Source organism: Oratosquilla oratoria, chromosome 4, assembly GCF_046742065.1.
Source record: "Oratosquilla oratoria isolate Oo_2021 chromosome 4, ASM4674206v1, whole genome shotgun sequence".
NCBI classification, from domain to species: domain Eukaryota; kingdom Metazoa; phylum Arthropoda; class Malacostraca; order Stomatopoda; family Squillidae; genus Oratosquilla; species Oratosquilla oratoria.
In genome coordinates, this window is record NC_134780.1 from 160001 (window position 1) to 174852 (window position 14852).

Genomic DNA, 14852 nt, shown 5'->3' on the forward strand with positions numbered 1-14852 from the left:
ACATTGGACATTAGTAAAGCTTTTGATGCTATCCCCCGCCACAACCTAACAAATAAAATATATAACACAGACATGCACAATAACACCAAAAGATGGCTGGCTAATTATCTGGCAGGCAGGAATGCTCATGTGTCATATAATGGCCAATCATCGCACATCAGAAACATTAAGAACGGAGTACCACAGGGCTCAGTTCTATCCCCCACACTATTTAATCTATACATGCATGACTTACCCACACCAGACACCTCAGAAATACAAATCTCTTCCTACGCAGATGACATAACAATCACATGCACACATCGTAACACAGACAAAGCTGCAGAAATAATCCAGCCTTACCTTGACACACTCAACACATGGTTCATCACAAACAGACTCAAAATAGCTCCAACCAAATCTACAGCAACACTTCTCACCAACTGGACAAAAGAACACAAATACATACCTCATCTCTACATCAACAACACTCTAATACCACCCACAAACACACCGAAAATTCTTGGTGTAACATACGATACATCCATGTCTTTCAAACAACACCTCACAAACATAAAAAACAAATGCACACCTAGACTTAACGCACTTAAGTCAATCACTGGAACAACATTTGGACAAAACAAAGAAACTAATATAACAATATACAAACAATGCATACGCTCAGTGATGAATTATGCAAGTCCTGCATGGGCTCCTAATCTCAGTGAGACACACCACAACACCCTTCAAATCATACAAAACAAAGCCCTAAAAACAATTACAGGCTGCACAAATACAACACCTACAGACCATTTACACCATGAAACAAAAATCCTCAAAGTCAAGGACCACCTCGACATGAGAGGCACACAAACACTTGCCGCAGCCACCACAAACACATCACACCCGCTACACTACATAGCAGAACACCCACACACACCAAGAAACATTAAAACTACACCCAAAGACCTTTATTACGCACAGATACTCTCTTCTCTTCCTCCACAACCACCAAATACCAGCCTCCGGAAACATATTCATAATCATATCACTCACCGCTCCATTAACACACTGAAAGACAACACACTGCTGCATGCCAGACCCCCTGATATCCACCCTTCTGAATCCTCTCTCCCACGAAAGGACAGAGTCCACTTGGCCAGACTGCGATGCGGTCACCACCCAGCACTTCTAAGCTACCAGAAGAGGCTGGACGACCGTGTTGTGAACAGCTGCCCAGGATGTAACACTTCACCCCATACCATACAACACATAATGGAAGACTGCATTATACACAATCATGCACGCAAACAACACAACATACACTCTATAAAGGATTTGTGGGAAAACCCAGTTTCGGCTGTGGCCTTCCTTGGGGAGACGGGACTGCTCGGACAGACAGTCTAGGGAACGACAACAACAACAACAACAACGTTGCACCCAGCAGGGCTTCTCCCGAAATAACATAGTGGACTTTTTTAAGGCTATCGACCCATAAGGGGTCATTAAGCCTGGTGTGAAGTTGTTCAGCCTACCTTTTTTTTTTTTTTCACCAGTTTCATGTTCGTTTCTCCCTGCAAGCTCGGGTTATATAAGGAGTCAGATGTTTGTCCACTATGTTATTTCTGAAGAAGCCCTGGTGGGCGAGACGTTAAATACATTGGATCCCATACTCTGCGTTTGGCTTCTCTCCTACAGTTGTATACAGTATTGTTTTCAGTTGCTTAGTTGTTAATATGATATGGTAAGTTAAAGAAAGAAAATACTTATTATAGCGTATTCGTATTAGTAAACTCATAATAGGCATCAGCTAGACGTGGTCGTAAGTACGTAAATATCCATCCATAATTTATCAAACTCTTCCACAAATGCCTTAGCTGCAGGCGCATCACTGCTAGCAGCCTCACCTTTCGACAACACGTGGTGAACCTGGTAACGCTCTCAAAAGCAACGAAACTATCCAGCACTCACTATGAACTCATGTGAAGCATATTCTTCACCTGCACGTTCTTTCAACATGTGAAATTAACTTGTAGCCTTACTTTGCACTGCTTGCAACGTCACTCTCACATTTCTTTGCCTATTATCTTCCAACCACGTGTATAGCAACTTTTCCATCTCTGCCATAACTGCCATACGCGATGCCAGTTTCACAACTATCTTACGTGCTGTGCTGCCAGACATGTACAGTAAACTCATAATAGGCATCTGCTAGATGTGGTCGTAAGTGCAGGTGGTCGTAACTCGTGTACGTCTTAACGGACCTCGCTTTAACGGATTTCGGATGCAACGGACAAAATATCTTAAACAATTATTTTAGCTCGGTATTCGTAAACGAAACACCTCAAAGTGAATTCCAAACTGAAACCTGTGAAAAGTCTGGGGTAAACTTACTCACTACGGTAAATATAACAAAAGAAACAATTAAAAGGTGTATAGACAAACTCAAAGTTAATAAAACACCAGGGCCTGACGGTTGGCATCCAAGAATCTTAAAGGAAATGAAAAATGAGATTGTTGTTCCATTAGAAATTATTTTCAAGAAATCCATCATATCCGGAGATGTCCCAAGAGAATGGAAGCTAGCTAACGTTACTCCTATATTCAAAAAAGGTGACAAAAAGAAACCAAATAACTATAGGCCTATAAGTTTGACTTCGATCGTAGGAAAAATAATGGAAACTATCATCAGAGATGATATCGAATACAGTATCATTTAGAAAGTAACCGTTTGATAAATGATAGCCAGCATGGTTTCAGACGGAAACGTTCTTGCGTGACTAACTTACTCGAATTCTACAACACAGTTATCTCGAATTATGACAAAAGAAACAATATAGATTTAATATATCTAGACTTTGCAAAAGCTTTTGATACCGTCCCACACGAAAGACTACTTACTAAATTAGCTTTGCATGGAATAAGTGGTAGCCTATTAGGTTGGACTAGTAATTGGTTGAAAGGTCGAAAACAGAGAGTTGTTTTAAATGGAAAAACTTCTGGATGGAAAAATGTTGCAAGTGGAGTTCCTCAGGGTTCCGTTCTTGGGCCACTTCTATTCATAGTATATATAAATGATATAGACAATGGACTAAAATCTACTGTTTCCAAATTTGCTGATGATACAAAACTGTGCGGAGTGGCAAATGATCACTCAAACCAATTAGATATTCAAGAAGATTTAGATCAATTACAGCAATGGTCTGAAAAGTGGCTAATGAAATTTAACACAAGTAAATGCAAGGTAATGCACATAGGTAAAAATAACAGTAAGTACGATTACAAGTTATTTGGAAATTCGTTAACAAAAGTGGATAGTGAAAAAGATCTCGGCGTAATTATCAGTAACGACCTCAAATCATCCAAGCAGTGTATTTCAGCCTCTGAGAAAGCAAATAAGATTCTGGGATTGATTGCGCGATCTTTTGATTTCAAAAGTCCATCACTCATTAACAAGCTATATAAATCGTTAGTTCGTCCACATTTGGAATATGCTGTTTCCGTATGGTCACCGAATCTCATTAAAGACATTGACAGACTGGAAAAAGTACAACGGCGAGCCACAAAACTGATTCCAAATATCAAAAATAAATCATACGAAAATCGACTTAAGCACATGAATCTGTTTTCCCTAAAAAAGCGTAGACTCAGAGGTGACTTGATACAGGTCTTTAAGATTTTAAAGGGAATTGACAACATCAAAAGTGACCAAATTTTCACATTGAATGAGAATCAGACAAGAAACAATGGTCTCAAACTGTCCGGAAATAGATTCAATTTGGAAGTAGGTAGAAACAACTTTGCCAACCGTGTAGTTAATGAATGGAATAAACTTCCTGCACAGGTAGTGCAATGTAGTTCAGTTCGAAGCTTTAAGAATCATTTAGATAAATACCTAAGTAAGATGCTGTAATGATTATAATTTATGTTATATTATTTGTTTTTGTTTTGTTATAATTTGTCTGTCTGATTTTCATTTATTATTAGTTATATGTCAATTTATAATCATTTACTATTTACCTTTTTGTTTGTTATTCAACTATACCTATGCATTTATTTATGTATTTTATTTGTTATTTTTACATTATTATAGTTTTAATTTATTATTAATATGATTTTTTTTTTTTTTTTTTTTTTTTTTTTTGCATCCGACCTAGATATGGATCAAAAGGTCTCCTGTCGGCATGCTCCGCCTTTGTAATCCTTTGTAACTCTGTAGCTTCCGGATCATCCGGAGTGACCGGACGCGGTCCAATGTTTCCGCAGTTGACCGCCAGATGACCTATGGTCGCTTTGTTTACAACTGTGCCGGAACACGTGGAGCTGTTTGGTCCGTGTTTTTCAACCTTTTTGGCCCTGTTTTGTGTGTTGTTTGTGAAATAATTCAACAGTTTTTTTTAACCATGGCACCTGTACATCCTGTAGAAAAGAGGAAGAGTCAATTTAACAGTATCACAGAAGCTTGAGTTGATTAAAAAGTTGGAAAGTGGAGTGTCGGTGAAGCAGGTGTGTGATGAATATGGAGTAAAGAAACAAACTGTGTCTGATATTCGTAAACAAAAGGAACAACTTACCCAATATTCGCTGAAGTATTCGGTTGATGAAAATTTTGGACTTGGTACTCTTGGGGCAGTGGTGGTGCCAGGGGGGGGCTTGGGGGGCGCTTTAGCCCCCCAAAAAAAGTGGCCAGCCCCCCCATTAGCCCCCCAACTGAAATGAGCAAATTGAAAATTTAAAACACTCATTGAAATAATTTTATTAAGTGGAATTTTTAATTGCCAGGGCTAAAGATTTGTCAGCCATCAGTGCTAGCCCTACCATTAACCCCCTCCCCTTCTGAAATGAGGATAATATATCTGTGTTATCATATTACTATTAGCCCCCCCCCCCAAAATTTACTCTGCCCCCCCTGTAGCCTCCCCAACTAAAAATTCCTGGCGCCGCTGCTGTCTTGGGGTGAAAATTTTGAGCCAGATCCCAGGTATTTACACTAAGAGATTGGATAGTGTGCTTAAGTAAAAGTACCGTATTGTATTCATTCCTCATTTTTTCATAACGTAATCGTTGAAATACAGTAGTATCGGAAACTTCGGACAATCGGGTATATTGGACCGGTGTTCCCCCCTTTTAGTCCGTTAAATCGAGGCATGAGTGTATATATATATATATATATATATTGATGACGATGATGATATTGATGATTGTGATAATGTGTTTGTAAAAATGTGTGACAAAAACAATGTTTGGTTTAACCTTGGGGATTCTGCAATCAGGATGAATACTTTTGTGATATTTTGAATAAGAATATTGGGGGAATTAGTAAGTCCAGAAATCCTTTGTGACCCATTAAAATGGATCGGCGACCCAACTTGACCCAAGGGTTAAGTACGACTGCCTTACACAAATAGCTCGTAGGCAGGAGTTTAAACAAAGTGCCTTACCAGAGGACATGAACCGAAACAAGACCAGGACAACATCCTCAGTCACACCTTATGCCAGAGGAACCAGACGCACGTCTCCTAAAAGCTCCGCACGTACAAACAATGAGTCATTATTTTCTTCCAAATTCAAAGGAATTAAAAAGCGTTATCCAGTAGAACAACGTCAGCAGACTCATTGGGCATACTGCTGCTTCTCCCCAGGCACATACTATGCAACTGAAACGACCTAAAAGGTCTTGGCTCTCGTGTGAATGTACAAATACTGAAATAAAAGGCAATTTCCTCCCAACCTTTAGACTCACAAGTGGTCAGTGGCGGTGGGTTAGGCCTTAACAGCAAAGTCTAAATATCCTCAACTTTGAGTGTCCTTGAGTTGTGATGGCACTTTGGGCTTCGATTTCCTGCTGGAGCATAAATGCGACTGAGGCATGGAAGGGCAATATCCGTAGAGGATCCCTGAGATGCAGACGGCACAGAGCGTGTGGAACCAGTACACACAATGGGTGTTTACAGTTGCACACCATTATGCACACTTTCTTGTCGTGTAAGAGGCAACAGCTTGAAGCAGAGGCACTGCAATCCAACGCGATTTCCTTTGGTACAAGTGACGAATAAGAAGAACATCTCCCTAATGTATATCTGTCACTTGTAGAGAGGAAGGCAGTAAGAGCCAAGTTCCCGTGGGTTCCCCCAAACATCCATCGATCCCCTTCTGGCGACGTTCGCATCTTCGGGGCCATTCCTCCAATACCCACCAGAAGCCAATTCAATTCCATTCAATAAGTTCAGTGCTGACATACAACAAAGGAGAGAGTTGGGTCTTGCCAACTAACCGTGCCCAGCAGAAGCCTTTTCAGCCCTCTTTCTTCTCTCTTCTTATTCCTCAGACGCCGAGGTCCATGATCATCCTTGGCGGCTCGTGCGTCCAACTCTTCTCCGTTCGACCTGGAGGGGATGCTGTCGGACGAAGGCCCTTCGGGTCGGCATGCCCTCCTCCAGGGGTGATGTCCGGAGTCGCTCGTACTCCTGACGAAGGAGGAGCCTCGTGAAGCACTGTGCGATCCACTTGTTGATTTTTTCCAGGTCATCCTAAATCTCTCTCACAAGACCCGACGGGCCGACGGCGGCGGGTTTTTTGTCACTGGACTTTGCGGGAACATCCTGGATATGTATCACATTAAAAAATAGATAAATAAGTAAAATGAATAAATAATAAGTAAATAAATGAATAAATAAACAAATAGATAAACAAATGAATGAATGAATGGACAAATAAATAGATAATAGATAAATGAATAAGTAAATAAACGAATAAATAGATAGATAAATAAACAAACGAATAGATAAATAGATAAAAAGACAAATTTAAAGGATTATCTGAACCGGAAAGACCAAGTGAGTCGATTTCCTTCGACTGAAAAACCAAAGCTAAAGTCAACAATAACGTCGTCGTCGTCCACTCTTCAGAACAATCCCCCTCAGCTGAATAAAATCGCCTGACGGCAGCCATGACCAACGCTAAGGTTACTGAAGGCGGCGAAGATGTTAACCGAGGTCGGTCGAGATGACCTTGTGACCTTAGGTCAAGCGTTGGAGTCTCCAGATGGACTCTGCGCCTATGCTGCGATTTCCCTCGGATGAATAAAATCATCTGGCGGCAGCAGAGAGGACGCTAAGGTCTCGCGGAAGTAGACATATGGAAGGTACGCGCGAGAATACACACACGTACACACGCACACACACACACACACACACACACGCTCGGAAACACACACACACACGCTCGCGCGCACACACACACAAACACACATGCACACACGCGCACACACACACACACACACACACACACGAATGGAGGAATGAACTGCCAGACAAAATACATAGCATAATAAACAGTTCCTTGAAAGAAGGAAAAGTTCCAGAAGATTGGAAAAAAGCAAATATAGTACCTATATATAAAGGAGGAAATAAAGAAGACCCTACCAACTATAGACCAGTCTCTCTAACAAGTACAATAGTAAAAATTTGTGAAAGAATTGTCAAAAGTAGATGGGTAAAATATTTAGAAAAAAACAATGTGCTAAATCCAAGGCAATTTGGATTCAGACAAGTACGATCATGCGTCACCAATTTAATATGTTTCTATTCAAGGCTAATAGATATAATACAAGAAAGAGATGGATGGGCTGATTGTGCATTTCTAGACCTAAAAAAAGCTTGACAAAGTACCACATAAGAAGTTGCTTAAGAAATTAGAAACTGGAGGAATACAGGGCAAACTGCTTAAATGGATGGAAAACTTTTTGCAAGAAAGAAAAATGAGAGTAGTGATAAGAGACAAACACTCAAAATGGGATGAATAAGCGGTGTTCCGCAAGGAACAGTTCTGGCCCCAATAATGTTTGCTATATATATTAATGATATGGATGAAGGAATTGAAAGCTATATGAGCTTCTTTGCAGATGATGCAAAACTATTGAAAAGAGTGAACACGGAAGAAGATTGTGAATCACTACAGAGTGATCTAAATAAAGTACAGGAATGGAGTAGGAAGTGGGAGATGGAGTTCAACACTAAAAAGTGTAGTATAATGGAATTTGGAAAAAGCAAAAACAGAATAACAGGATCATATAAATTGGGAGAAGAAGGAATAAAAAAAGTAGAAAATGAGAAGGACCTGGGAGTCATTGTTATGAATAATATGTCACCTGAGAAACATATAAATAAGATTTTTGGAGAAACTTATAATCTAATAAGAACAATCAAAGTTGCATTTACATACCTGGATGAAGAAATGGTAAAGAAAATTCTAATCACCCTGATAAGACCAAGACTGGAATATGCAGCAACGATATGGTCACCAAGTACAAAAAAATGTATAAAAAAAACTTGAAAGAATACAAAGAGCAATTACAAAATTGGCACCAACACTCAAAAATATCATATGAAGAGAGACTAGCAAAACTTAAACTACAGACACTAGAGCAAAGAAGAGAGAGAGGAGATTTGATAGCTATTTACAGAATCATGAAAGGCATAGAAATTACTGATAGAGAGAATCTGATAAAATGGGATGATAGAAATACAAGAGGACACGGAAAGAAAATAAAAAAAGACAGCTATAGAAGAGATTGAAAAAGAACAGCTTTCCTCACAGAGTAATAGACAGTTGGAACAAGTTAGATGAGAAAGTGGTGTGTGCAAAAACAATACATGAATTTAAAAATAGTTTAGATAAAATGAGATATGAAGACGGGACCCCACGAGCATAGCTCCCCTTCCTGTAAAATACAAATAGGTAAATACACACACACACACTCCTGGTGGCGTGATTGGAAGTGTCGCCGACTGTCAAAACGGCGGTCCGGGTTCGAATGCTACCCAGGGCTAAAATAATTTCAGTATCGCTGCGCTTCGAGTCGTTACTCCAACTCGTGGGCGGGAAGTTGGGGTGTGTGTGTGCATTACCCGTTTAGTCATACGAATTCTGATCTCTTTCGGGAGGGAAATGGCTGTCGATCACGAGTCCAGCACGTGATCCAAAGACCAAGGTGAATACACACACAGACACACACACACACACACACACACATATATATATATACATATATATGTATGTGTATGTATCTTATCATATAAATCATCTCGCTCCTTCCGTTTTTAATTTGTGCCATTTTTCTGTATATACTGGACAATATTACTTAGTTTCATCAGCGGAACTTTTGTTATTTGTGCAGGCCTTTAATCCTGTTTCTCTATTGTATATTGATTATGTAACGATGAAAATGCATATGATGTAATGGTGTTTATTTTTCATTGTTGGCTTTGATATTTGTCACAGGTTCAATTCAATTTTCATACACAAACTTGGATAATGATTTAAAGAAAGAAAGAGTCGGTTCGAAGTAATTTCTAAATTTGGCACTGAAGACCTTACCAACAAGCGAGTTTTAATATACCGATTGGTGGAATGGTTGGGTTTATTTCTTTTCAAACGAAGATGCATCTCCATGATATTCATTAAAGATATAAATGTAAAATGAAACACATTTGTAAGAAGAAAGTTGTGGTGTCTAACATCTTAGTATAAGAAGTGTGTTGAGTTGAAGTTTGTCTGCTGCGCAAGCGCTGAATGACGAAAGATGACGTTAGTATTCTTGGATCATTTTTCGTGCCAGCCAGGCAAGCGAGGCCGTTGTTAACATTTTGTTCTGGCTCGTGCCAAGTTACTTCATCCATCTTTGTGTCACTTCTGTAGTGAAGGTGTTGTAGCTAACCGAAATGAACCTCTGCATTTTTTTCTGGTTGCAATCAGAATGTTTTTATTAATGTGAAGTTTTTCTTAAGCGAAATTGTACACAATGCACGGTTCCACTGTGCGAGGGAGCGCATCGGTGCATCCGAAAGCATAAATTTGTCGCTGTTGACAACCAACATGAACATTGTAAAGATCAGCAACCTCAGAGTACCTATTTAAAAATAACCTACCACACATATTAGTTTGTAAACAGAGGCAACTCCAGAAATGAGCTTGTAAATATAAATCGCCCCGTCAGTGACGATAATTTAATAAGGTTAGGTTGGGTTAGGTTAACCTTGTTAAGATCAGACACCGCAAATATTGGCTCGTAATTCCGGAACCTTGCAACGTCCACCAAGATTATTGGTAGTCACCGGTAGCCGCTGTCATTTTCGTTCCCTTTGACATGGTGGGGTCCCGTAATACACCATGTCGAAATTTTATTCTGGCTACGCCTAGCGATTTTATTCATTCAAGAGGGGTGAAGGGTTGCAAGTAGGGAATGTCACAAGACAATACCATCTCGGGCTCGGCCAGCCTCTTCAGCACGGTGACATCATTGGCAAATTTTATTTATTGTTGAGTAGACGATTACACTCATCTGAAAGGAGTCCAGGTGCTACTATGGCGTGAGGTCTGCCACACTATAGCCTGAAGTCTACCATTTTCATACATTTATTTGAGCGATAAACACATATTTTCTACACATCCTAGGAATGGCTTAGATAATTGGACTTCTAATTACATTCATATTAAAGGAAAAAAAATGTAAAAATAAACATGTTATATATTTCCATACATTTATTCTAGCGATACACACTTCGTACGTCTGAGAATAACACAAATAGGTTAGGTTAGGTTAGGTCAGGCCACGTGGACAGGTTACGTTGTTTGTGTATTTGGGCAGGTCACATGTTTGATGGACAGGTGCGGGGAGCGTCTGGGAGGAACGCGGGTCACGTGGTAGAACTAGCTGCACCTGGGTAGGCGACATTTGGCGGTAGACCTCACGATATAGCACCAGAGTCCATTAATCCATCAGAGTCCAGTGTCACTTTCCTTTGATATTTTGTCCTGACCAACCCCAGATGTTTTCTACTGATCTCGGTGACACTACCGCCGCCGCCCTGGGCATTCTCCTTACCAGCAGGGCACCTTGGACAGTGAGCCGGTTCCGCCTATGTCGACAATTTCCGTTCCGGATGTACTATTCCGTCTGTGTCCTACTGTGGGTGACCCCTTTCAGTGGTAACGGAGCTACTAGTCATTTACTGAATGTTATCTTCTCTTTGTCCTGTTGCGAGAATATAATGAAATGAAATAAAGTAACATAAGACACAAAAGATATAATAAGATCAAGACTGACGTATCCGCCGTTGTCTCCTGGGTGGGAAAGAGAATGGTTGGAGGACTTTGGACAAGGGAGCGAAAGGGTTCGACTCACGTTGAGCACAGCTGTTGTCCTATTCCTCCTCCTCCTCCTCCTCTTTCTCTCTCCTTTCCCCCCTCCTTCCCCTCCTCCTCTTCCTCCACTCCCCTTCCTCCTCCACCCTTCTTCCTCCTTCTCCCTCTCCACCCCTTCCTCCTCCTCCTTTTCCCCTCCTTCTCTTCCTCTTCTTTCCCCTCCTCCTCCTTCCTCTCCTCTTCCTTCCCCTCTTCCACCTCCATCCCCTCCTCCTCCACCTCTTCTCCTCCTACACCCCTCCTCCTCCTTTTTCCCCTCCTCCTCCATTCCCCCTCCACCTCCTTTTCCGACTCCTCCTTCACCAACATCTTACGTCCACTCCGCTAAGCTGACGCCGCCACCATTTCGCGGTGTCTAGATCCTGCAAAGGTGATTCCCGCATCGTCTGACGGTTGTCTGTCCACACCATCAAATGACGACGACCGACAAGACAAAACGTGCTGTCACATGGACCATTTGTGGCCTGCCCCCGTCATTATCATTGTAAATGATCATTACTATTATCATTACCATTATCATTATGGTCCTGAACGTCCACCTTTGGCACGTGGAAAGAATGAGAGAAGAAAGAATAGCAGAAAAGAATGTGGGAGGCAGAGGTGGAAGGAGTGAATATTAAGGGAAGACCGAGAATGTGATAGATGAATAGGGTGAGGGAGGGGGGCGTGGGTAAAAAGAGAATATTGAGTAGGGAAGAGAGAAGGCAGGAGACAGGTGGGAGTGGATGGCGGTTCTGAATGGAATTGACGCGGCCCAAAGGGGATTTCTCCTTGTTTTCTCTATTTCCACATCATTGGACAATGAGGACGGGTCGCTGTGCAAATGAAACGGTGAAATCTTACTGTGGACGTGGTGTGTCTTGCTGCATTACCTCTGACCCGGGCAGGGATGACTGTTCACCCACAAAGAGCTAAGAGAGGAGGGATGGGATGGGATGGGTGCATGCCTTGGCTGGCTACTTCCCTTATTACAAAGGCGGAGCATGCCAACAGGAGACCTTTTGGTCCATATCTAGGTCGGATGCGAAAAAAATCATACTAGTAATAAATTCATAAATAAAAACTATAATAATGTAAATAACAAAAACAAATAAATGCATAGGTATAGTTAAATGATAAACATACAGGTAAATAGTAAATAATAATAAATTGACATATAACTAATAATAAACGAAAATCAAACAGACAAATGATAACAAAACAAAACCAATACAAGATAAATTATAATCATTACAGCATCTTGCTTAGGCGTTTATCTAAATGATTCTTAAAGCTTCGAACTGAAGTACATTGCACTACCTGTGCAGAAAGTTTATTCCATTAATTAACTACACGATTGGCAAAGCTGTTTCTATCTACTTCCAAATTGAATCTATTTCTGGACAGTTTGAGACCATTGTTTCTTGTCTGATTCTCATTTAATGTGAGAGGGAGAAACATTTGGTATATTGATATAGATAGAATTATCATGACCATGAACATTATCATTATATCACTGGCACGCGTGCACTCAGGACACTATCCGCGATCAAAAATCAACACAAAATAGGCCTGGCTATAGAATCAAACTGCCCTAGACGCAACCACCACACAGTAGACACTGAACTCCTCATCCTATAATGCCTTACATTACCATTCATCTGCAAGAGAGGCATGGGGTAATGACTTGCCTAATCATTATCACTAGCATTATTATCATTATTGTTATTATCATCATTATTATTATCGCCATCACTCGTTACCTATTAGTATTATCACTGTCATTATCATAATCAGTCATCGTTATCAGTCATTATCACCGTTATGATTATCGAAATTATCATCATCGTTATCATTATTAGGCACTGATAACAGGTACTGGCAAGGGGTGGCCCTGCGTGGAGGACATCGGAGAGAGTCATCTCCCTGTCTTCCATCTTTAAACTCAGTCAACTTCCTCGCTTCCTCCTCCTCCTCTCCCTCTCATTCTCCAACTCCTGCCTTCTCCTTCTCTTGTTCCTCCTCCTCTCCCTCTCATTCTCCAACTCCTCCCTTCTCCTTCCCTTCTTCCCCTTCCTTCTCCTCTGTTAATTGAACACCTGTTGTCGGTCCTCCACCTGCAAGGAGATACTCGCTTAGTCTCCTTCGTCCCTTCCTACTGCTGCCGACTCGTAACAACTGTTTGGCTTTCACGCCGCCATTCGTCATTTAGTCCCAAACCTACTAACCCCATCACTACCGATGGGGTGCCACGGTTATGGATCAAATAGTTTGGTGGCAATCAGATTATTGCAAGGAAAAATGCCACCCAATTCGGAAGTTGCGAAGTGAGAAGGAGGGCTGAACGAAATCACTGGGAGGCAAGTAGAAAGCATCCATGAGATAGAATAACCTCCGAAAGGATTAAACCAAAACAAGAAACCTTTGGGTTATAATTTCTTCGTAGGATGAAGAATAAGACATCCAGAAATGCCGTTTGAGACGGACCAACCGCCGTTAACTTCCTCTCGTTCTTTGGGTCACATTTACCTTCTGACGACTCCATCATCGTTGCACTGTTGGTTCACAAGGGACAGATGATCTAGGAGGAACAGAACTACTGCGACTACCAAATTGAACCTGACCAGCAGTGATTTATATATATATATATATATATATATATATATATATATATATATATATTTATATATATATATATATATACTCTATATGTATACATGTACACACACACACACACACGCACACACACATATATGTATATGTGTGTGTGTGTGTGTGTGATTCACATTGGTCTTTAGATCACGTGTTGGACTCGTGACCGACAGCTATTTCCCTCTTGGAAGAGAGCTCAGAGCTCGTATGACCGATCTATGGGTAATGCTTTGACCTTACACGCACACACACACCCAACTCCCCGCCCACGAGAGTTGGAGTAACGACTCGAAGCTCAGTGATACTGAAATTATTGTCAGCCCTGGGCAGGATTCGAACCCCGACCGCCGTAGTGATAGTCTGGGACTCTACCAACCACGCCACCGAGTCGTGTGTGTGTGTGTGTGTGTGTGAGTGTGTGTGTGTGTGTGTGTGTGTGATTCACCATTGTCTTGGATCACGCGTTGGACTCATGATCGACGGATATTTCCCTCCCGGAAGAGACCTCAGAGCTCATATATGACCAATCTATGGGTAATGCTATAACCTTACACCCACACCCACACCCAACTCCCTGCCCACGAGAGTTGGAGTAACACCCCCGCAGCGCAGCGATACTGAAATTATTTCAGCACTGGGCAGGATTCGATCCCGGACCTCCGTAGTGGCAGCCGGGAACTCTTACCATTGCACCGCGAGGTGTGTGTGTGTGCGTGTGTGCGTGCGTGTGTGCGTGTGCAGCATGAATCTCGATTTTACGGAACCCTTGGGACTTTATCCATTCCTAAATATTTAATTTTCCGCATAATCTTCCCGAACAATCGAAATACATAAATTAAACCTCTCGAATTTTAAAAACCCGCGAATAATCATTCCCACAACCACTCTCCATCTCCCCCGCCTGATAATATAAAGAAATCCAATTGTGGTGCTAGATAAGGTGTATATATATATATATATATATATATATATATATATATATATATATATATATATATATATATATATATACACGATTAGTAATTATATTTGTATAT